Source organism: Pantherophis guttatus, chromosome 4, assembly GCF_059756535.1.
Source record: "Pantherophis guttatus breed Tessera chromosome 4, ASM5975653v1, whole genome shotgun sequence".
NCBI lineage: Eukaryota > Metazoa > Chordata > Lepidosauria > Squamata > Colubridae > Pantherophis > Pantherophis guttatus.
Window position 1 is genome coordinate 10,020,878 of NC_142066.1, and position 23,100 is coordinate 10,043,977.

Below are 23,100 nucleotides of genomic sequence, written 5' to 3' on the forward strand. Positions count from 1 at the left end.
CCTGAGAGCTCTTGAGGCCACAGGGTCATCTGTATCAGAGTGCAAATGGGGATAGAATCTCCTTAGAACTGCTGAAGGGAAGTTCCTTTGAAATTCCAGTTTTTCGCCATTTGATGCTGCTCATAGAAGAGCCTCTAAGCACTATGCATTCTCACCACCTCTCACAATGATTTTGGAGGGGGAAACAGTGTATGAATTGAAAGAAATTTTGGATTCTAGGTGAAGAGGCAAGGGCATTCAATATTTCATCCATTAGGAAGGCTAACTCATGGGAGAATGCTAGGAATGTTCATGGCCCCAACTTTTAGCAGCAACTCCACCAATATCTTGGTACCAATATCTCCACCAAGAGCCTTGGTAGTACAGTGGTCTAAGGCACCCTGTTATTAAGCTGGTTATTAAGACCAGCTGCCTGCAATTACTGCAGGTTCGAATCTCGCCAAGGCTCAAGGTTGACTCAGCCTTCCATCCTTTCTAAGGTAGGTAAATTGAGGACCCAGTTGTGGGGGCAATAAGCTGACTTTGTATAAATATACAAAAGAATGAAGGCTATTGCTTAGCACATTGTAAGCCGCCCTGAGTCTCCGGAGAAGGGCGGCATATAAATCAAATTTTTTTAAAAAAAAATCTCCCTGAAAAACCCTGTCACTCCAAATTTCCAGCTCCCTACCAGGCTTCACCCAAGGAATTCATAGATTAAGGAGATAACAAGTCTTAGTGGTCACAACAAGGGAGGTACTGAATGGTTGATGACGCACCACTGTCCACTTTGGTCATTCATGTCTCAAGGGTGAAGGGTGACATTATATATGTTTTGCAGCCAGCAACACCTGTGTCAACTGTATTGACAATTGTGCATTTAAAAAAGCATTTAAACTTCGTCCACTTACTCTCTCATCAAAAATGATGTAATTATCTCATACAGGAGTCACCATATTTTCTTCACTAGGCAAAAACAAGACTGCACAGAAGGCCATTTCAATTCAACAACAATCAACATATCTTGAATCCTAGGAAGAGTAGCACAAGGATAATAATGGCTGTGTGTCAGAGTCATTGCTACAGGTTTCCTTCCTTTGTTCTCCTCGGCCAGAATATCTCAGAGAAAGCAAGACCATCTAAATAAATATATATTGCTGAAAATTCATATTGACTTGACACTCTCAGACAAATAGAAATAATGGACTGCAATGTTAGTGGATTCTGGGGCAACAACTGACTTTATAGACTTCACGATGGTTAAAATTTTATAAATCCCTACAGTTATTTTAGACACTCCAATAGAAGTAGAAACAATACATCACAAAATTTAATTATGTTGATCCAATGATGTGGTCCATGCTGCAAATAGCAGTAGGCCATCATACGGAACTATTAACCCTGTATGTCATCAGCCACCATCACTTTCGGATCATCTTGAGATCAAAGTGCCTGAAACTTCAAATCCCATTATTAATTGGAGGCTGAAACACTGTCTTTTACAAATCCAATTTACCAACTTTTCCAAGTATAAGCAGACCAGAAGATCCATTGCAGTAACTGGAAGAACCAAATTACCAGTTAAATATGCAGATTGCCCAGATGTTTTTGGGGAGAAGAAGAAGCAGTCCTTCCCCCACATAGAAACCACATCTTTGCTATAGACAGGTCCTATGGGGTGGAGCTAAAATACACACTTAGATATAGTACCTCATGTTAGTTAAGAGATGCCCCAGTGCTTATTTACCTGGATCAAAGAACAGGAAATCATCAACAAGTTTTTAGGGGCAACCAAGGGATGACCTCCAAGAAACCCCAGCAGATAATTTATCCTCAGTTACATTTGAATAGGGCTTTTGAAGCAAAGGACAGAATAGTAGTACTCCATCTTTGAGAGGAGAAGTTTGTTAGCTTTGCCATGATGACTAAAGAGCAAGGCATGAGAAATGGTTGCTGGAATAGGGTCTGTCTAGTTTCATAAAAAGAAGGACTAGGAGTGACATTATATGAGTGTCCCAATACCTCAGAGGGAGTCAAGCTATTCTCCAAAGCACCAGAAGGCAGAATAAGAAGCAATGGATGGAATCTAATCAAGGAGAGAACCTATCTAGAACTAAGGAGAAATTTCCTGGCAGTGAGAACAAAGTGGAATGATTTGCCTTCAGAAATTTTGTGTGCTCTAACACTGGAAGTTTTGAAGAAGATAAATAAATAAATAAATAAATAAATAAATAAATAAATAAATAAATAATAAATAAATAAATAAATAAATAAATAAATAAATAAATAAATAAATGGATAGATAGATAGATAGATAAATAAATAAATAAATAAATAAATAAATAAATAATTTCATTTCTATACCTCCCTTCTCCCGAAGGACTCAGGGCGGTGTACAGCCTATTAAAAACACAAGACAACATCAATTAAAATAGTTTAAGATTATTAAATGAATTTGGCTTAATTTAAAACCCCAGGAATTTAAAACCCAATTTAAAATTGTTATGTTGATAGCCCAGCCTGGCGGAACAACAGGGTCTTGAGTGCACAACAAAATACCCGGAGGTCGGAGATCTTATGTATTTCTGGGGGCAGTTCATTCCACAGGGCTGGGCTCCCACAGAGAAGGCCCTCCCCCTGGATGTCGCCAGCTGACATAACTTGGCCAATGGCACCCTGAGGAGACCCTCTCTGTGGGAGCGAACTGGCTGGTGGGAGGCTATTGGCGGCAGAAGTCGGTCTCGAAGGTACCCGGGTCCCATGCCATGAAGCGCTTTAAAGGTGGTAACCAACACCTTGAATCGCACCCGGAAGACCACTGGGAGCCAGTGCAGCTCGCGCAGGAGGGGTGTCATGTGGGCACAATGGGTTGTGCCCATAACCACCCGGGCGGCCGCATTCTGGACCAGCTGGAGCCTCCAAGTGCTCTTCAAGGGGAGCCCCATGTAGAGAGCATTACAATAGTGCAGCCAGGTGGTGGCAAGGGCGTGAGTGACCGTGCACAAGGCGTCCCAGTCCAAAAAGGACTGCAACTGGCGAATCAGGTGAACCTGATAAAAGGCCCCCCTGGCCACGGCCATCATATGCTCTTCTAAAGACAGCCGTGCATCCAGGAGGACACCGAGATTGCGAGCCCTCTCTGTGGGGGGCAAGGATTCACCCCCAATAGTCAGCGATGGCACCTGCTGACTATATCGGGACGCTGGAAGCCACAGCCGCTCAGTCTTGGAAGGGTTGAGTCTGAGCCTGTTCCTCCCCATCCAGACCCGCACGGCCTCCAGGCAGCAAGACATCACATCAAGGGCATTGTTGGGGTGGTCTGGGGTGGAGATGTACAGCTGAGTATCATCAGCGTACAGATGACACTTCACCCCAAAACCACGGATGATCTCACCCAGCGGCTTCACATAAATGTTGAACAGAAGGGGCGAGAGGACCGACCCTTGTGGCACTCCCCATACGAGGTGCCTCGAGGTCGACCTCTGCCCCCCTGCCAACACAAACTGCAAGCGATCAGAGAGGAAGCAGGAGAACCACCACAGAATGGTGCCCCCTATTCCTAACCCTCTCAACCGCTGCAGCATGATACCATGGTCTATGGTATCAAAAGCCACTGAGAGATCTAATAGGACTAGGACAGAGGAGCAACCCCTGTCCTGAGCCCTCCAGAGATTATCCACCAACGCGACCAATGCCGTTTCAGTGCTGTACCCCTGCCTGAAGCCCGACTGGTATGGGTCCAGATAGATAGCTTCATCCAGGTGCTGGGGAAGCTGTCGTGCCACCACGCTCTCAACAACCTTCGCCACAAAACTTTTTTTTTTCTGTCTGACGTTGAGTCCCACTCCAAAAAAGTTTTCTGGGGACAATGGAAACAACCAGTGAAATAGTATAGGGTCCCCCCCACGGTCCCTTCTAAGTATTATTCTGTTATTCTGACACCTTTCCCAGGCCCTCCACTCAGATTTTGGCATCCTCAGTTTTCCTGCCAGAGAAGGGGTTGGACTAGAAGACCTCCAAAGTCCCTTTCAACTCTGTTATTCTGTTATTCCTGAGCTAAATAGCTAAAACCCTCATTGGGATCCTCTCTCTTTTGCTCCCTCTGGACTAATGAATTAAAGAGCTGCCTCTAGACATTCCTTTTAACAAGATTTTTAGAAACCTGCATTTGAAAGTTCTTCATGTCTCCTTACCCTGAAGACCCAATTTCATTTGGAATTTAATCCCAAACTGATTGCCCTTTTATCATTTGTCTTGATTCTTCTTCAAATTGCACCCCCAAGAAGCCATCTCTCTCTCTCTCTCTCTCTCCCTCTCTCTCTCTCTCTCTCTCTCTCTCTCTCTCTCTCTCACACACACACACACACACACACACACAATTTAAGCAAATTCCCTTGTCTTGGGGACTTTAGAATCATAGGCTAGCAGAAGGTACCTTGGAGGTCTTATAGTTCAAACTTTTGCTCAAGGCAGAAGACTTCATACATACTTTGTCTATTATGTGGATGTTTGGGTGGTTTAGGGGTGGAGAATTGTGGTGGGTGAGAGTGTGTTTGGGGATTGTTATGTGTGTTGGACCTGGTCTTTGGGTGTTAAGTGAATTTTGTTGTATGGGTATACTGTGTATACACATACAATGACTATTTATTTATGTATTTATGTATTTATGTATGTATGTATGTATGTATGTATGTATGTATGTATGTATGTATTTATTTATTTATTTATTTATTTATTTATTTATTTATTTATTTATTTATTTATTTATTTATTCATTCATTCATTCATTCATTCATTCATTCATTCATTCATTCATTCATTTATTTATGGATTCACAGACATCCTGGCTTTGGCTGCAAGAACTGCAGGTAGCCTCCCCGGCCACACAGTTCCTCCTCCCACTGCCCCATGCGAGGTGGGAGGCCCATGCAGCGGTGACAGAAGGTGAGCTCCAGAGCAGTGGCAGAAGGCAGCAGTGGTGGCGGAAGGCAAGCTCCAGAGTGGCAGTGCTCTGGAGGGGCAGGCAGATGTCCTGGGTCTGCACTGCATGTGATCACCGCTACAGAGCAGCAGTCTTGGCCCCAGTGTAGCATCTCCCTGAGGGCCACTCACCCGCCTGCTGGCTGGGCCGGCTGCAGCATGTGCCCCCATCACGGGCTGAATATGGGACCCAAGGCAGAGGGAAGGCGAGCTGGCAGCAATCACCTGGAGCCCACGCAGAACCCCAGCACACCAGGGCAAAAGGTGAGCGAGCCTCGCCATGTCTGCCTGAGTATGCTTTTTGGCTGAGCGCAGTGGCTCTCCCTCCCCTGCCGTAGGCATCAGCCTTACCTTCCAGAGCTTCCTCGGACCTCTGCCTGCCTGAATGCCATGCTTTTCAGATCCCAATGGGGTCAGTGTGCAGCTGTCCATAAAGGTAAGGCTAATGGCGGGTAGCCCTCAGGGGAGACACTGCACTGGGCCCGAGCCTGCATTTCCACTGCAGTGCATGCATTCAGCCCCAGGACATCCACCCGCCCTCCCAGAGCACCACTGCCATTGGGTGCTGGCCCCATTGGGATCTGAAGGGCAGGGCACCTGGGCCAGTGGAGGTGCATGGAAAGTCTGGAGCTTCTCAAGGCCTTCAGAACAGATCAGGTCATCCAAGGCTTTGTTCCCCAGAAAGGGCTCCATCCTGGAAGGCTGTGTGCCCAGACCAGGCACCTTGTCTTGGCCCTCGAGAAGCAGTAGGAGGCAGAGGGAGAGAAATGATAGAAGGCAAAGAGAGAGAAGTGGTAGGAGGCTGAGAGAAGTGATAGGAGGCAGAGGGAGAGAAATCGATTGAGGCTGAGAGAAGTGATAGGAGGCAGAAGGTCAGAGAAACATGAGGCTTTGGAGATGAGCACCCTTCCAAGCCCCACTTCCCTGAGGGGGTGCCCAGCTGTGCTTACTATTCTGCTGCTGGAGCAGTTGGGAGCAGGCCAAGACAAGTGGACATAAATGATTTAGTTGAAAATCAGGAACATTTTTAACATATAGTTTTTTATATATTTTTAAACATAATCTTAATAGGTTACATTCATGCTAACTTAGTTACCTTTACTTCCCATTGAAAATAATGGAAATGTTAATCATGCTATTTATTTTATTATGTACTTTTTGAAGATCTCCAGAGGTCCAGAAGAGGCTGACCCACTGGCAGAGAAGCCAAAATGTTTTATTCAGGTGATGGTGAAGCTGTAAGAATGTGAAATCTAAGGAAAACATTTTCACCAGTTTCTGAGTAAAAGACTTCGGCTGGGGCCATGTGGCCAGCAGACCTAGGTCTGAACTGGACCACAGCAGCTTCCTGCTCCAGGGATTGAGGCAGCAACAGCAGCAGCCAATGAAAGGGGAGGTAGCTTCCTTTGTCTCATCAGGCTGAACTATAAGACCTTTGTTGATTGGCTGCCACACCCCAATCACTGAAGCTGCTCATTCGAACTTGCCAGTCAGCAGCAAGAAGACTGGGCCCAAAGTAAGCCTGACCTGACTGGGTAAAAACTAAGCCTGCAGGACCTCATGGCAGAGAAGCCGAAGTCTTTTATTCAGATGGGGAAAGCTGTTTTCATTATATCTCACATTCTTACAGCCTCATTGGCTTCTGAATAAAAGACTTCGGCTTCTCTGCCACATGGCTCAGCCTCTTCTACAGCTCTTTGAAAAGTAAGTACAATAAAGCCATGGGAAACGGGGTGGGGATGGCAGATCAGGGTCAGGGACCCTTCATTTCGGCCTGTAAGAAGCCAGGGGAGCCCTAGGAAGGCCCGGACAGGGCCTGGGAGGACAGATCAGGGCCAGGGACCTTCCATTTTGGCCTGTACCAGGCAGAGATCATCTGGGCCACATGGTCGTGGCAAGCAAGGGAACCAAAGAGCAGCAGCATCTATGTCTCAAGCATGACTCTAAGCACCGGCCAAGGCAGGCGAGGTGAGGTAAGGAGCGACTAGGAGTGGCGGAGTGGGTGGGGCCAGCCAGTTGTGGCATTTGCCATTTGCCAAACTCTGCACAGTGTGATTCTAAGCCACCAGCCAAGGTGTGAGGCCAATAAGTAGTGGCTGGGCGGGACAGGGCAGGGCCAGCCAGCAATTTAACAACTGGTTTGGCCAAAGTGGTGCAAACCAGTTGAATCCCACCACTGGAAGAAAGAGATTACCTAAGTGGTGATCTGATTACCTAAATGAGCCTCGGTGGTGCAGCAGACTAAGTGCTGTTAAGTACTATCACTTAGCTGCCAGCTGCCTGCAATTAGTGTGAATTCAAATCTCACCAGGCTCAAGGTTGACTCAGCCTTCCATCCTTTCGAGGTAGGTAAATTGAGGACCCGGATTGTGGGGGCAATAAGCCAGCTGTGTATAGAACAACACCGTTTGGGGGGGCCGAAAGCCCTAATAAGCAGGTATATACATAGAAGTATGCAGGCTATTGCTATAATGCATTGTAAGCCGTCCTGAGTCTACGGAGAAGGGTGGGATATAAATTGGACTAATAAATAAATAATAAATAAATAAATAAGACACTTTTCAAAATGACAGAAGAAATTTGTACACAGGATGTCTGAAGAGAAATAAATCCAAAAAAGGCTCAGTACCCGTTCTATTCAGACAGACACAAATCATGGTCTAGAATTGATATGATCTGGATGACCCCTGAATTTAGAAACAACATACTTGGGCTGGAGATAGAACCTAGCATTTGGACTGACCATAACCCAGTAAAATTGACTTGGAGAAGAGTAAAGAAGAATTTCAGGTGGACATTGACCCAATCCATATTAAAAGAGAAAAAATTTACAGAACCTACAGCAAAGGAAATGGAATTTTTCTTTAAAGAAAATAAAAGAGAAGATACTTCACTCCAGAACATATGGGATACAGCTAAAGCATCATTCAGAGGATTACCTATAACCTCTAGGGCTAAAAAGAGAACAGGGTATATGTTAAAAGAAGAGTATAAGAAATTGGAGTTAGAACTCCAAAGTGACCCACAAAAGAAAGCTCTTAAAAGAAAAATGGCGATAATTAAACACAAATTGAATTTAATAGCCTCAGAAGAAATAGCCGAACAAATCAAAAGGGCAAAACGGTTTTTTTTTTTTTTGGAGAATGCAAATAAACCAGGAAAATGGCTGGTGTATAAACTGAAAAAAGAAAGAGAGAAAAGGGTGATAAATAAACTGCAAGATGAACAGGGACACATACCAAAAAAACTTGGAAGTCACTCTTTTTCAGTTTTCCTTTTTTTCCTCTTTCTTTCTTACACTTTCACTCTTTTTCTTTCCTGAGCCTTTTCTTTTTTCAAATCAGTTTTTTATTTGTTTATCCCTTAGCTTTGTAATTTTTTTTTGATGTACGAAGGATCAACTACTCAGCCAGTATAATTCTACATTCCTTATTTACAGAAATCATATCAACATTTAGAATGAAATCCACTGGGAGCAATCTTATATAAAGCAGACTCTGAGTCCCTCTAACCAAAAAGTGTTTATTGATAGAAGAGAATATTTGTAGCTCAGGGTTGAACTCTGGGGTCCTTGGTGCTCTCTGAGCTTCATGGTTTTCTTGTAGATGTTTCATTACCAAACTACATAACATCATCAGTACTAGAAAGGAGTGGAGTTTGCTCTTATTTTCATATACTAGTGGCTTCCCCCTGTCAGTGTTGATCAGTTGCTTCACAAACAGTGTTTTGATTGCTGCCAGGTCTCTACAGCCTCAGGCAGAGAAGGGATATTCTGCACCCTTCCCTCAAATGTTCTTTAAAATACAGACTTTCCCAGAATTCCTTTAGGAACCTCCAACATGCAAACTGTGGTTACTCATCCGAAAATGAATCCTCTTTATCTGGAGCTTCAAAATATGCTGTTTGCTAGGAAGATGTGTAGCTAAAAGTCAGTCTACATTTAGTGTACATCTCATGATCAAACAATCTTCCTCAAAGAGCTTCTTTACTGGGTACATCATATCGGCACACTTAAATGGAAAAGTACTCTAAACATTTCCCAGTGTTTCAGTATAATTAAAATAGCAAATGATTCCCTCCCCAAGTATTACTGGTCAAATTGTCAAATTAAATGAATTGGTGGGCTCTTTAGGCACTACCTTCTTCATCTGACACCTGTGGAGATTGTCGAAGCGTGAATCAGCTTCGTTCCCCCCCCTGTCGAAACTGTAATTAATTAGAGGTGAATGAATCTTGTTTTCCATGGTGTATACTCTCAAAGAAAGAAAACCCGAAGTATATATTCTAAGAAACATTTTATTATAAAAGTACAAAACCAGGTAACTACATTTTACTGGCAGTTATCATACAGACGGACAAAGGAAGTTAGAAAAGAAAGAATGTAGACATGTGCAGTAGTCCAATGTCTCACAAGACCAGTCTTATCTCAGCTACAGCTAAGTTCCCTGGCCAGGCTACCGTAAGTCTTAGAATGGGAGCTCAGCTGGCAAACACTTAACGCAGTGACAACCCCTTCTTTGTCAGTTGAGCGGACATCAGGTACTGCCATCAATTAAGGCACATCTTCTTACGCAGATACTCGTGCTGAGCTGCTGGAAGCGGTTTGTTGAGCATGTCAGCAATCTGATCATGTGTAGGCACATACTGCAATTTCACAAAACCTTGTTTCACTAATTGTTTTATATTTTTATAATGGATGTCAATGTGTCTGGACCTAGAACCCGTGAAACGTGATTCAGAAATATAAACCACAGATTCATTGTCTTCCATCACGGTGATTGTTCGGCTCGGGTGTGTCCAGATATTTGTGACCAAAGCATCAAACCACGTTAGAGAATTACGTGCATCTGAAACACAAGCATATTCAGCCTCAGTAGATGAACAAGAAACAAAATTCTGTTTTCGCACATGCCAGTAAACAGGACATCCATTTAAGAACATCATATAACCTGAACTACTTTTACGTGATTTCTTATCACTTGCCCAATCAGAATCTGCATAACAACACAATTCTGCATGATCAGTATGTGTCAGTTCTAACAATAACCTCATATGTTTAGTGTGCTTTAGGTATTTCAATAATTTCTTAACACATGTCCAATGAAACTGTTTTGCCTTACCTACATGTCGAGACAAGAGATTAACACTAAGTGCAATGTCGGGTCTAGTCCAACTACTAATATACAACAGTGACCCAATAACTGAACGATAAAGTGTTTGATCCTCGAACTCAGGACTTGGTTCATGTGCCAAGTTGTGAAAATCTGTTTGCATGGGTATGCGTCCTGCATTAGCATCTTTCATGTTGCAATGTTGCAAAATTTGTTCAATTTTATCCTCTTGTGAAAGACTAAACCCCTTCTGTGTTTTGTCAATCTGAACACCTAAATAAGTGCTAACATGACCTAAAGATTTCAACGTGAAATATCTCTGCAAAGCTTTAGCAAAATTCTCACTCATCTGCTTATTTGGACCAATATAAACAATATCATCAACATAAACAAGAACTATCTCATACATATTATCAGATCTTTTTGTAAACACACATTCATCAGTTTCAGACTTAATAAAGCCCATTGAATTTAGTTTGTCAGTAAGACATAAGTACCACATTAAACCAGACTGTTTCAGACCATAAAGACTTTTGTTTAGAAACCAGGTATCCCCTTCTTGCTGTCGGAACCCTGGAGGACCTCTCACACAGATCTCCTCATCTAGGTCAGCATGTAGATAAACCATGTCGACATCGAACTGGAAAGCTTCTAAACCAAGAATAGTTGCAGTGGCTAAAGCAATTTTTACACTTTCCGTCTGGACTGTCAGTAAGTAGGTATTTGTGTAGTCCTCGGGATAACATTGAGCGAAACCCTGAGCTACAAGTCTGGCCTTGTACAATGACTCACCATTTGACTTCTTCTTGATTCTGTAGACCCATAGAGTGCCATGACTTTTTTGTTAGCTGGAGATTTTGCAGGCGTAAACACCTTAAGTTTCTTTAGACTATCCATCTCAGCCTGCATTGCCTGATACCATTTCTCTTGCTTGGAGTCAGGATGATGCTTGATTTGTGTGAACTTATCAGGAGGAAGTGTAACAGTACAAATCAAAGGCAAGGGTGCTTTTGTCAGTTGCCACGAATATCGCTGTGGAGGGATCCCCTTTGTGACCCTCTTGGAACGCCTCAGAACAGCCGTCCATTCGTCTTCCATTTTGTCCTCGTCTTCACCATCGTTGCTAGCATCAGCATCGGTGGCTTGCAAAGACGGAACATCAGGTTGAGAAGAACTAGTGGATGGAACATTTGCCTGTGAATCTTGGTCATCAGACTGCGTGGCATCAGCAGCAGCATCTCTAGGAAAATAAACTCCAGGATCATTGGAGTGAATCCTGGACCAGTAATTTCCTCAAAATTAGTGGATTGGGAAATCACTATCACATGTTTGGAATCAATAAATTTGCTCCATTTTGAATTATCATCAATACCCATAAATCTCAATCTCTTTGCTGTTGGACCTCCTTTCCTTCTTTGAGCTAAGGGAATGTTCACCATAGCGTATGAACCAAAAATATGGAGTTTTTGAGATCGGGCTTGTACCCATACAACATGAAGAATGGAGTCTGATTTATTACACTACTCCAAGTACGGCTGACATTGTAATTTGCATATTTAATAGCTTCACCCCAGTATGACAAAGAAGAGGTTGTCACTGCATTGTCACTGCATGAAAACTCCTTCTTTGTCACCTTGGTTCCCAAGAGAAAGATTGGTGCTTTGTCAATGCATTCCAACCTCCCCTCTCCCACACACACACCTCCATAGTGTGTGGCAACTGAGAAGCTTTAGGAATTCAAAGTATAAAAACCATGAAATCTCTCTGGAAACCTTAGACTTCATTTGAGCCAATATCTGAAATATCCTAAGAGGGAATAAGAAAACTAGATGACCAAAATTAAGATCAATGGTTGAAAAGGAAAAAAGCATTAGATTAAAGAATCTTGGGAAATTGTGAAAATAAAGCAGCATGCGCACAGATTTTGGAATGGGCAATCATAATAAATCTTAATAACCATAAACATCCTAAACAAATCTTTCTTTGAGAGAAATAAAAACTTCTATGTTCCAAACGCTTATATGTTTTGTACAGATAATAGTCTTCCTAGTAATCTTTTCAGCAGTTTCTCTGAGTCAGAAAAATCCCAGGATGTATTAATTCCTCTTTGTGAGTTGCTCCCTGTGGTTCAATTCAGGCCGGAAAACAATGATGTAGCATTTTGGGAGGAATATGCATCCCAGTAATGCAGCACTGGACGACAAGATGGAGAAGACTTCCACAGCTACCATGGCTTTGCCTTTTGTGCTCAGATAGGCTGGAAAGAAGGAGATCCACACACTGCAAAAGGCCAACATGCTGAAGGTGATGAACTTGGCTTCATTAAAGCTGTCAGGTAATTTACGGGCAAGGAAAGCCACAATAAAGCTGGCGATGGCCAAGATACCCATGTAGCCCAAGACACAATAGAAGAAGAAAGATGATCCATCATTGCACTGTAAAATCATTTCTTGGAGCTCTGAGTGCTTGTCCAACTCAGGGAATGGGGGAGATGTCAACAACCAAACAATACAAATACATACTTGGAAGAGAGAGCAGGAAAGGACAGTAGAAAAAGCCAATCTTTTCCCCACCCACTTCCTCATCTGAGATCCTGGTTTTGTGGCCATGAAAGCCACAACCACAGTGATGGTTTTGGCCAGTACACTAGAAATGGCCACTGAGAAAGTGATGCCAAACATTGATTGTCGGAGAAAGCAAGTTACTTTGCCAGGCTGGCTGAGGAATAAGAAAGAAGAGAGAAAACAGAGCAGAAGAGAGACAAGGAGGGTGTAGGTGAGGGACCGGTTGTTGGCTTTGACAATGGGAGTGTCCCTGTGCTTAATAAATGTTCCAAGTACCCAAAATGTCAAGAAAAAGAAACCGAGAGTTGCTGAGGCTAAACCAATCCCCAAGCTTTCTTCAAAAGTTAGAAAAACCAGCAGTTTCATGATACAGTCTTTCTTTTCTTTATTTGGATAATGATCTTCTGAACATTCAAAACAGTCATCCATATCTGTAAGGAAAATCAAGGATATTTTTTTTAATCTGGGCATTCCATATTATTCAGGGGTGCTTGATGCTCTTTGAACTTGCTTGTTTTCCTGCAGACATTTCATTACCCCAAACTAGATACCATCACAGTGTTAATAAGGAGTGTTGCTTGCTCTCAGTTTATATTCTGGTGTCTTGCCTGTCTAAGTGGATGGGAACCTTCTTAGAGAATCTTTCATTGGACTGTTTACTGATGGCTCTTTGGAAGTTTCTTGATTGGGGTATTGTTTTTACTTGTTTGTTGGTCTGAAGTTAACATTGGAGTTAATCTCTGCTGATCTGGTGCTGATTAGTGGTGGAGAGGTGCTGGAGTCTTTTTGTTCTCTTTTGGTCTGATTGATTGCCTCTTTTGCATAGTCTGTAGATGTTGTTAATGTCTATGTGTCTATTGATGGCTGATTTGTCAGAGTGCCAGGTGTCTAGATATTCCCTGGCATTTTTGGACTTGGCCTAGTCTAGGATTGTCACATTTCCCCAACTGAAACTATAGTTAAATCAGTTGGCTTGTGTGCTACGCTGATTCCATATGGTTGTATAGTCTGTTCGTGAGTTTTTAGATATTCTTGACGTATGGCAGTGTAATTCTTTATAAGGCTTGTGTTGGTTGTGCTATATTGGGTTGAGTGGTCAGGGATTTTTTGATAAAGTTGTGTGGGTGTATATTTTGTTGATATGTGTTGTATATATGCTCCATTTCCTTTTTCTGTTTTTTCTGGGTTGCGGAAGTGTGTTTGGGCTAGTTTAAATAAAGTACTTACACTGGATATCCACACAACTGACAACAAACAGCACTCTTTACTCGCACTGATGATGTTACCTAGTTAGGATAATTAAATAAATGCAAGAAAACAAGTAAGCTCAGAGAGCACCAAGGACCCCTCATTCCAATCCTGAGCTACAAATATTCTCCTTTATTGGTATTTAATATTATTGAAAGTCACCTTATAAATGTTATGCATCCAAGTAGTTTATTAAAATTTGCTTATGTCTAATGAAGTTTGATATAATTCCTAGCCTACCATTTTGATTTGAAATCTTCCCTTCTGGGCATGGAACACAGTCATAGCAGCAAAACTGATCCCCCTCAATCCCTTTCTTCCAGGATCCAGGGAAACAAGGGTCATTGCATTGAGAAAGTGGAGGAGCCTGGTGATAAGCATAAAAGTTTTTGAAATTGGTGATATTTAACAGAGTTTGTAATTTTTCTCCTTTATGGAGGGGAATTATTTTTTATTTGCCAAAGAATAGATAAAAATATGTAGGAATTTAAAAAAGTAGAAATTACAATGATGTCCAGACTTTCTTGTTTGAAGGACAGGGTGTGAAAATAATAACACTTAGTGACAATCTCATGGAAAAGAATACTGAATTTATTAATTTCATCCAATTAATTTCATCTTTAAAAGATGTAGAAACCACAATTATGTAGAAAAGGTCTTGTTTGAAGAAGGAGAGCAAATAATTGCACAGGGTGACAATTTCATGGAAACATGGCCACTCTTGTGATTTCAAATGGAAATGCAAACCAAATATGCAGACATGGCTTTTGTATTGTGATAGCATTTTGCCACATTGATGAGTGCTTCATCATCAACAAAATGTGAAAAGAATGTGCTACTCTTTATTTAAAAAAAAGGAGAGAAATAGATTTCTAAAGAGATTGTGTTCAATGTGGGAACATAATGGATTAAAGCATGTTTCATACAATAATTCGAAACCTGGTTAAAAGTTGGGTTCCAGAAAATCACATCTTCATCAATGAACAATTCCTTCCCTTTTGGAGCCTCTAGATTCAGCTTTCCAACTCTAACTCTCTGAAAAGATCTGTTTGGAAGAGTGATCAAGTTGGTGATGTCGAATCCACCTGTTGCTTCTCCTTTCTCATTCAGGAACACTCTCTCCCCAGCTGAATTGTTAAAAGAAATGCCTTGAAGAAATGAATGGAGCTACTTGAAAGAGAATAGAAGAGACAGACAATTGAAAGCAATATAACAGAGAAGAGAACAACATATCAAAGTTTCATTCACTCATTGTTCATATTCCAATAATAATTATTAAATCTGTATGCTTAGGAATTTGATAATCAATATTGCATGGAAATATACATGTCCACTCCATTATTTATTTGATATTATTTTAAGGAAAGGTAGGAATGAACTGAAGCACAATGAAAATAGGCTTTTGGAATTGTGTCAGGTCCTTCATTTATGTTTTATGTCCACTACTTAAACAACTAATTTAAGAGAAATTGTATCTAATCTTTCCTCACTGGTATAAATTATCATCCTAACTAACTCTTATTGTACAATCTATGGTGATTTGTTAAATAACTCCTACTGATACCTAAATCATGATTTTTAATAGCAGTTTCTGGATGATCAGATGATCCGAATACCTGAATGACAAAATAAGAACAGAAGCCAGTTTTTCTGTATCTGTTTTATACAACACAATAGAGTTGGAAGGGATCTTGGACCTCTTCTAGTACACCACCCTGCTCGAGGAAAGACCCTACAACATTTTAGACAAATGCCTCTCCAATCACTTAAAATCTCCAGTTATGTAGCACCCAGGATTTCTGAAGACAAGTTTTTGCATTAATTCATTGTTCTATCAAGAAATTCTTCCTTATTCTATGTTTTTCTCATACTTAACTTGATTCTATATGGAGAAAATATTAAGATTTTCCAGAATAGCTTCAAAAAATAATTCTACATCAAACTGTTCATTGAAATAAAAGAAGAGTCAAATTCAAAGGGAATACCTGCCAAGGCTGCAGATTTGGAAGATCAGTTTTTTTACTCATCATAGTTTTCTTCCTATTGAAACTCAACATGTAAAGAGCCTGCAAAGCATGAGCCACAGCATAAACAGCATTGAAGACACTGTAGCTTTGGCCAGTCATTTCCATTTCAAACACAGGCCCAGGAAGATCCTCCAGCTTCATTTCCCCAGTGCATTTCCTACTCTGCATTCCTTGCAATTCTGCTTTTGGAAATGAACACTCAAATGATTGTTCCCAAACATTCTGCCGAAACCCATCTCTGTAGTCTGAAAGAGGATTTATGGTATGAAGAAATTCCTTGAAACCAACAACTGCTGTTGAGTGAACAGTGAAGGAAATCGCCCCATTGTACATATTCAGATCCCATCTGATATGAGTGCCTGGTAATACAAAATCAATTTGTGCAGTCATGATCCACACCTTTCTAAGTAATGCAGTTTCCTTGCTTTCAGGATCTATCAGAAATATTATAAATCTTAGCCATATAATTGTCCAGGCTCCGCCATAGAGAAGAAACACATTGGCTTTGCTATTCCTCATATTAATGGAAATAATGGAGATCATTTGAAAAAGTTCTGAGAATCTTTCCAAGTGGAGTTGTTGAGGAAGCCTTTCTATAAATGCTGAGCAAATTCCATTCTCTGAAAGTAAGGGCTGCATTTTCTGTAAGAAATTTTCTCCATTGTTGTTATCAATAATAAATATCCCAATCCACGTCCACCTGAAACGACGAAGCAGTTGGACAATCCCAATGTACTGATGGTCCTCTTTGGGGACCATGAAATATAGTGAAGAGAGCTTACTGATCTTGAATTCCTCTTGGGCTAATGAGCCGTATGTCAGCTAAAAGAAAATCCAGTAGTATTCTTTACAGTCTTTAGATTAAATTTAATTTTCCTATCTTGTTTTCATATAAAATATATCCAAAGAACAAGGTCAAGCAAACAAAACCAAGAATTTAATAGTGAATGCCATACTATGTACACTAATCAAACAGGTGGCAAGAAAATAGGGGCAGTCAGGCACAACAGAGTTATGTAGACAGTAAACACAGGGTCAGTCAAAATGGACTCAAATGTCTATACACCAATGCACAGAGTATGAGGAATAAACAGGGTGAATTAGAAGTTCAAGTAAATGAGGGCAGATATGATATTGTTGCCATTACAGAAACATGGTAGGATGACACCCACAAATGGAATATACAGCTAAAGGGATTTAATTATTTAATAGAAATAGACCAAATAAAAGAGGAGGTGGAGTTGCACTATATATAAGAAATAACTACAAGAAATAGAGCACAACAATGATGGAAATTATCTTGAATGCATTTGGGTCAATATTAAAGGGGGGGAATAACATTGCCATAGCTCTCTACTATAGGCCACCCAAGCAAACAGAGGAAATAGATGAACTTTTTGCTAGTCAGCTAACTAAGGTATGTAGGAAGCACATCACAATAGTAATGGGGGATTTTAACTATCCTGACATCAACTGGGAGAAAGGTTCCTAACAAACCTAGCAGACAACTTTGTTTCCCAAAAAGTAGAGAAGGGAACAAGGAGATCAGCCATATGGGACTTAATTCTCACTAACAGAGATGAAATGATAGAAGATGTTGAAGCTACAGGAACCTTGGGGGCAAGTGATCATGCGATATTGGAATTCAACATTATGCAAGCACAAGTAGTAGAACAAAGTCAAACTAGAGTCTCGGACTTTAAGAGAGCTAATTTCAATAAAATGAAATTAGAGAGAGCTTGGGAAGGATTCCATGGATGAGAATCCTCAAGGGGAAAACAACTTAAAAAGCTTGGGAAATTTTGAAAAGTGAGATTATAAAAGTCCAGACTAGCACAATACCAATGAAGAAGAAAAATAACAGCTCTCAAAAGAAACCAGCGTGGCTGCATAAAGAACTCTGACAAGTTGAATGACAAGAAGAACAAGTATAAAAAGTGGAAAGAGGGGCACATAACTAAAGCAGAATATCAGCAAATAGCCTGAGCCTGTAAAGATGAATTGAGGAAAGCTAAGGCTCACAGTGAACAAAGACTTGGGACAAAAGTAAAATATACCCCCCCCCAAAAAAAAAGCTTCCTCCAACATGTTAAAAACAAGAAAAAACTCAAGGAAACAATTGGCCCGTTGCTGGGAGAAAGTGGCAAGAAGGTGACAAGCAACATGGAGAAAGCAGAACTACTTAACTCATTTTTTTGCGTCTGTCTTTACACAAAAGGAAAAAACAGTCCAACCTATCAAAAACAGCGCCACAAAAAAACAGATTAGAAACACAAGTTAAAATAGGGAAGAAAATGATAAGTGAACACCTGTCTACCCTAGACGAGTTCAAATCACCAGGTCCAGATGGATTACACCCCAAGGTTCTGAAGGAACTGGCAGATGAGATCTCAGAACCACTGAATTATACCTTTCAAAGATCCTGGAGCACAGGGGAATTGTCAGAGGACTGGAAAAGAGCTGATGTAGTTCCCATCTCCAAAAAAGGAAAAAAAACAGAACCAGGAAACTACAGACCTATCAGCCTGTACCAGCCTTCCCAATACCAGGGAAGATTCTGGAAAAGATAATCAAGCAACGAATCAGCAAACACCTAGAAGCAAACAAAGTAATAACCAAAAGCCAACATGGGTTTGTCAAAAAGAGATCATACCAGACTAATCTTATTGCATTCTTTGACAAAGTGACAAAATTAGTGGACCAGAGGAATGCTGTCGATATAATTTATTTGGACTTCAGTAAGGTATTTGATAAAGTAGACCATAACCTACTACTAGATAAAGTAGAAAAATGTGGGTTAGACAGCATCATCATCAGTTGGATTCGTAACTGGCTGATCAACGTGTAGTCCTCAATGGAACTGCATCTACATGGAGGGAAGTATGCAGTGGAGTACCCCAGGGCTCAGTTTTAGGCCCAGTACTCTTCAACATCTTCATCAATGACTTGGACGAGGGGATAGATGGGGAACTCATCAAATTTGCAGATGACACCAAGCTGGCAGGAATAGCCACCACTCCAGAAGATAGGCTCAAGATTCAGAAGGCTCTTGACAGACTTGAACATTGGGCGCTATCTAACAAAATGAAATTCAATGGTGAAAAAAGTAAGGTTCTACATTTAGGCAAGAAAAACAAAATGCACAGGTACAGTATATTTGGTACTTCGCTCAATAGTAGCAACTGTGACAGGGATCTTGGAGTCCTAATGGACAACCATTTAAATATGAGCCAGAAATGTGCAGCAGCTGCAAAAAAAGCCAACACAGCTCCAGTCTGCATAAACAGAGGAATAGATTCAAGATCACACAAAGTGTTAATACCATTTTATAATGCCTTGGTAAGGCCACACTTGGAATACTGCATTCAGTTTTGGTTGCCACAATGTAAAAAAAGATGTGGAGACTCTAGAAAGAATCCAGAGAAGAGCAACAAAGATGATTAGGGGACTGGAGGCTAAAACATATGAAGAATGGCTGCAGGAAATGGGTATGTCTAGTTTAATGAAAAGAAGGACTACGGGAGATATGATAGCAGTGTTCCAATATCTCAGGGGCTGCCACAAAGAAGAGGGAGTCAAACTATTATTCAAAGCACCTGAGGGTAGAACAAGAAGCAATGGGTGGAAACTAATCAAGGAGAGAAGCAACCTAGAACAAAGGAGAAATTTCCTAACAGTTAGAACAATTAATCAGTGGAACAACTTGCCTCCAGAAGTTGTGAATGCTCCAATACTGGAAGTTTTTAAGAAGATGTTGGATAACCATTTGTCTGAAGTGGTGTAGGGTTTCCTGCCTAAGCAGGGGGTTGGACTAGAAGATTTCCAAGGTCCCTTCCACCTCTGTTACTCCATTCTATTCTAACATTCCCCCCTAGCATTCTTTTAAGAATATAGTAAGAAATTTCTTTGACTAGAAGACCTCCAAGGTCCCTTCCAACTCTGTTATTCTGAGGATGTTCTCATTGCATGAAAATATTTCAAGCACATGTACTAGATCAATTATTTTTATAGAAGCCATTCAAATCTTCCCTCAGGTATTGATCTTTGATACACACTTCCTGTAACTGGCATTGTAGTTTCACAAAAAAATGCCAAGTAGTAGACCTTAAGAACAGCTTAACAGAAACCTAAGCAACAAATTTGTTGGAAATATTTCAAATATATGTACTAAATTGTTTTAATAGAACCAGTTCAAATCATCTCCCAGCTATGGCATGACACCTGATATTCACTTTCTGTAATTGGCATTGTAGTATAAGAAAAAAATGCTAAATAGATTGTAAGCAGTGCAGAACATCTTAGCAGAAAATTAAGCTTAATCTTTGATGCCCATTAATTATTGCATAACAACCATAAGAATAAGAATTTTCTGCTCAACCCCTTCAGAACTTACTTGTGGAATCTTGAAGAAATTTATAATTTCAGCTATATAAAATGATGTGACAAAATCTAGTCCCCCAATAATAGCCATGAGATTCTTCTGGCGATCACAATTGTAATTAGGAACAAATTCCTGAGATTTGAAAAGTAGATCCAGAGTGGTGCGATAGGTCATCCTTGAATCATAGTAACTGTCATAGATGTGGAACCCAAGAGTGACATTAGGTAAGATCTGGGAGTCCTCATTGATCTCTTTCACAGCAAAAGCCAAGGCAAGGATGTGCTGGTAGAATTTGATTAATACACTGCAAATGATTTAAATACCCCAGTTGAAAAAGGAAGTTGGCAAATTCTCATAAGGTGGCATCATTTCTATATGAAATAACAAACATTTCTTTCTCTGATGAAGGTAGGAAAGTAATAGATTTCCTAAAATACTGAATAATTTGTACACAGTTCAAATTTGCTTTTCTACAGTAATTGCACGATTTGTAACAAATATCCTCTCCAATAAAATAAAATAAAAAATAGTGCTTTTTTCATGGAAGTCCATTTAGTTTCTAATTTCCTCCCCAAATGGAATATGAACAATTTCAGCATGTATCTGTCATTTATTGTATGTATGTTTTGTTCAAAGTGACAATACAGATTTTTTTTTAAAAAAATATTCTCTTAAATTTACTAAATGTTCTTCAAAAATGTTTTGCGCCAAAGTTTCATACATTATATGACAAGCACTTCACCATAAAGTAAAAAAAGAGGTTTATTCCATAACTAAAAACATTTGAAAGATAGACTTAGATTAGATACAAAACCTACATTTATACTGAGAACCTTTTACTCTCATAAGGAATTTTTGGGAAACTGATTAACATTAGAAAAAGAAAAAAAAAAGAATCCTTACTTTGGTGTGTCATAAGATGTTTTATAAGGATGTTCCTTAAAATTAATTTCATGAAGGTTGTAATAGGTGTGGGACACTATCCCACCAATGATGAGGTCACCAGGTTGATACCACTCATGTGGAACAAGGAAAGCATCACTTGCTGGGCAGCTCAGAGTTACTATTTTGTTCATGAGGAACACTAGAAGGAGCAACATCTTCACTCTTGAAAATGACTCCGTCTTTCATCCCATCCTACAATAAAGGTTGTATTATTCCAATAGCTAAACCAGAGATTAATTCAAGGTTTATATCAGAGAGTGCATCTAATCAGAGAACCCACTGTTAGGTATTTGGATATCCATGAGAGTGAAAATTCATGTCTTCAGTAGAATCAGCATTTGAACAGATTCACTGGCAGAGGAAAATAAAGGGAGGAAACCTGTAGCAAGGACTCTGACACAGAGCCATTATTATCTTTGTGCCAATCTCTCTGGGGTTGAAGATACATTGATTGTTGTTGAATTGAAATAGCCTTCTGTGCAGACTTTGAGGTTTTTGCCTAGTGAAGAAAATATGGTGATTCCTGTAGGAGATAATTAGTTTGATTTTGAGGAAAGAAGAAGTGTCTGATGTTTAAATGCTTTTTGAAATGCACAATTGCTAATTGTACAAGGGGAATTTGCAACACAAAATACACTTCTTCTTTTTTTTGAAATTTGTATTGTGTTTACTATGAATGCTAAATGCAGTTCACCTTCCTTTGTATAGTATTAACATGCATAGATGTTTTGGCATTTCCTCATTTTAAGACATTTTCCATTATTTCCAGATCTCCCTAGAAGGTGTTTCACAATGTACTGTAGAAACTTAGCACCCTCCCTTCTCCTAGAAAAATGAAATATTTTAGGAAATATTAAAAAGGCAGAATATTTTCCCTAAAACTGAAATAAAAATCTCAAAGGAAACATAAACTCAGCCTCAGCTCCCTGCCCCCAGCAGATATTTTGGTGATAGCCTATCTACAAGACAAAAGACTGGGCCAACCTATCTACAAGACAAAAGACCTTCATCCCCAGGACATAGTAGGATTAGCCCTCTACCCATCTTTCAGCAGAGCTAACCACATGGCATCTGGGAACATTACATCAGCCCAAGGTTCAACCAAACTTGATTCTGACTGCCTACAAACTTAGCTATGATCCCTGCGTAGTCCTCTGGGAGTCTGCAACAACCAATAGTATAGAAATTCTTGTGGAATTTCTTCCACAGGAACAGGAAGCTCAAGGACAAGGCCCAAGAGAGGATATAAAAGCCTCTCTCTCTCAACTCCAGTGGTGGGATTCAGCCAGTTCACACCACTTCGGGAAAACCGGTTGTTAACTTTCTGAGCAGTTTGGCAAACTGGTTGTTGGAAGAAATCATTAGGGCAGAGAACCAGTTGTTAAATTACTTGAATCCCACCACTGCTCAACTCCATATGTTCAGGTGCACCAGGACTTCAAACCAATGTGGTCCTGTCCACAAATAAACCATCTTTCCAATCAGCCTCCATGTTTCCAGTGTCTTTCTCCCCACTTGGAACTGAACCCAGATGGATATTTCTTCCAACAGTACTTCCTGAGATCTTTGTAAGATCTTATATTTGCCTATTTAATTTTCTGTATTAGAGCAGAGACAATTTCTGGGCTGCTGTGAAAAAAAAAGTAGTACATTCAGGGTACATTACATAGACAGATAGCTAATTCTGGAACATATGATGAAGCCAATCATTTGTCATGTACAAGGGAGAAAAATGTCAGGAAGAGCAAGTTTTCCTCGGCTTTCCTATACTAAACTAATTTTCCTGAGTAGCTAAGTCCCAATGAAAAATCCAGAGAGGAATTCCTATAGGTGAAGGAAGCCAGCTTCTGTGATATCTAATCTTT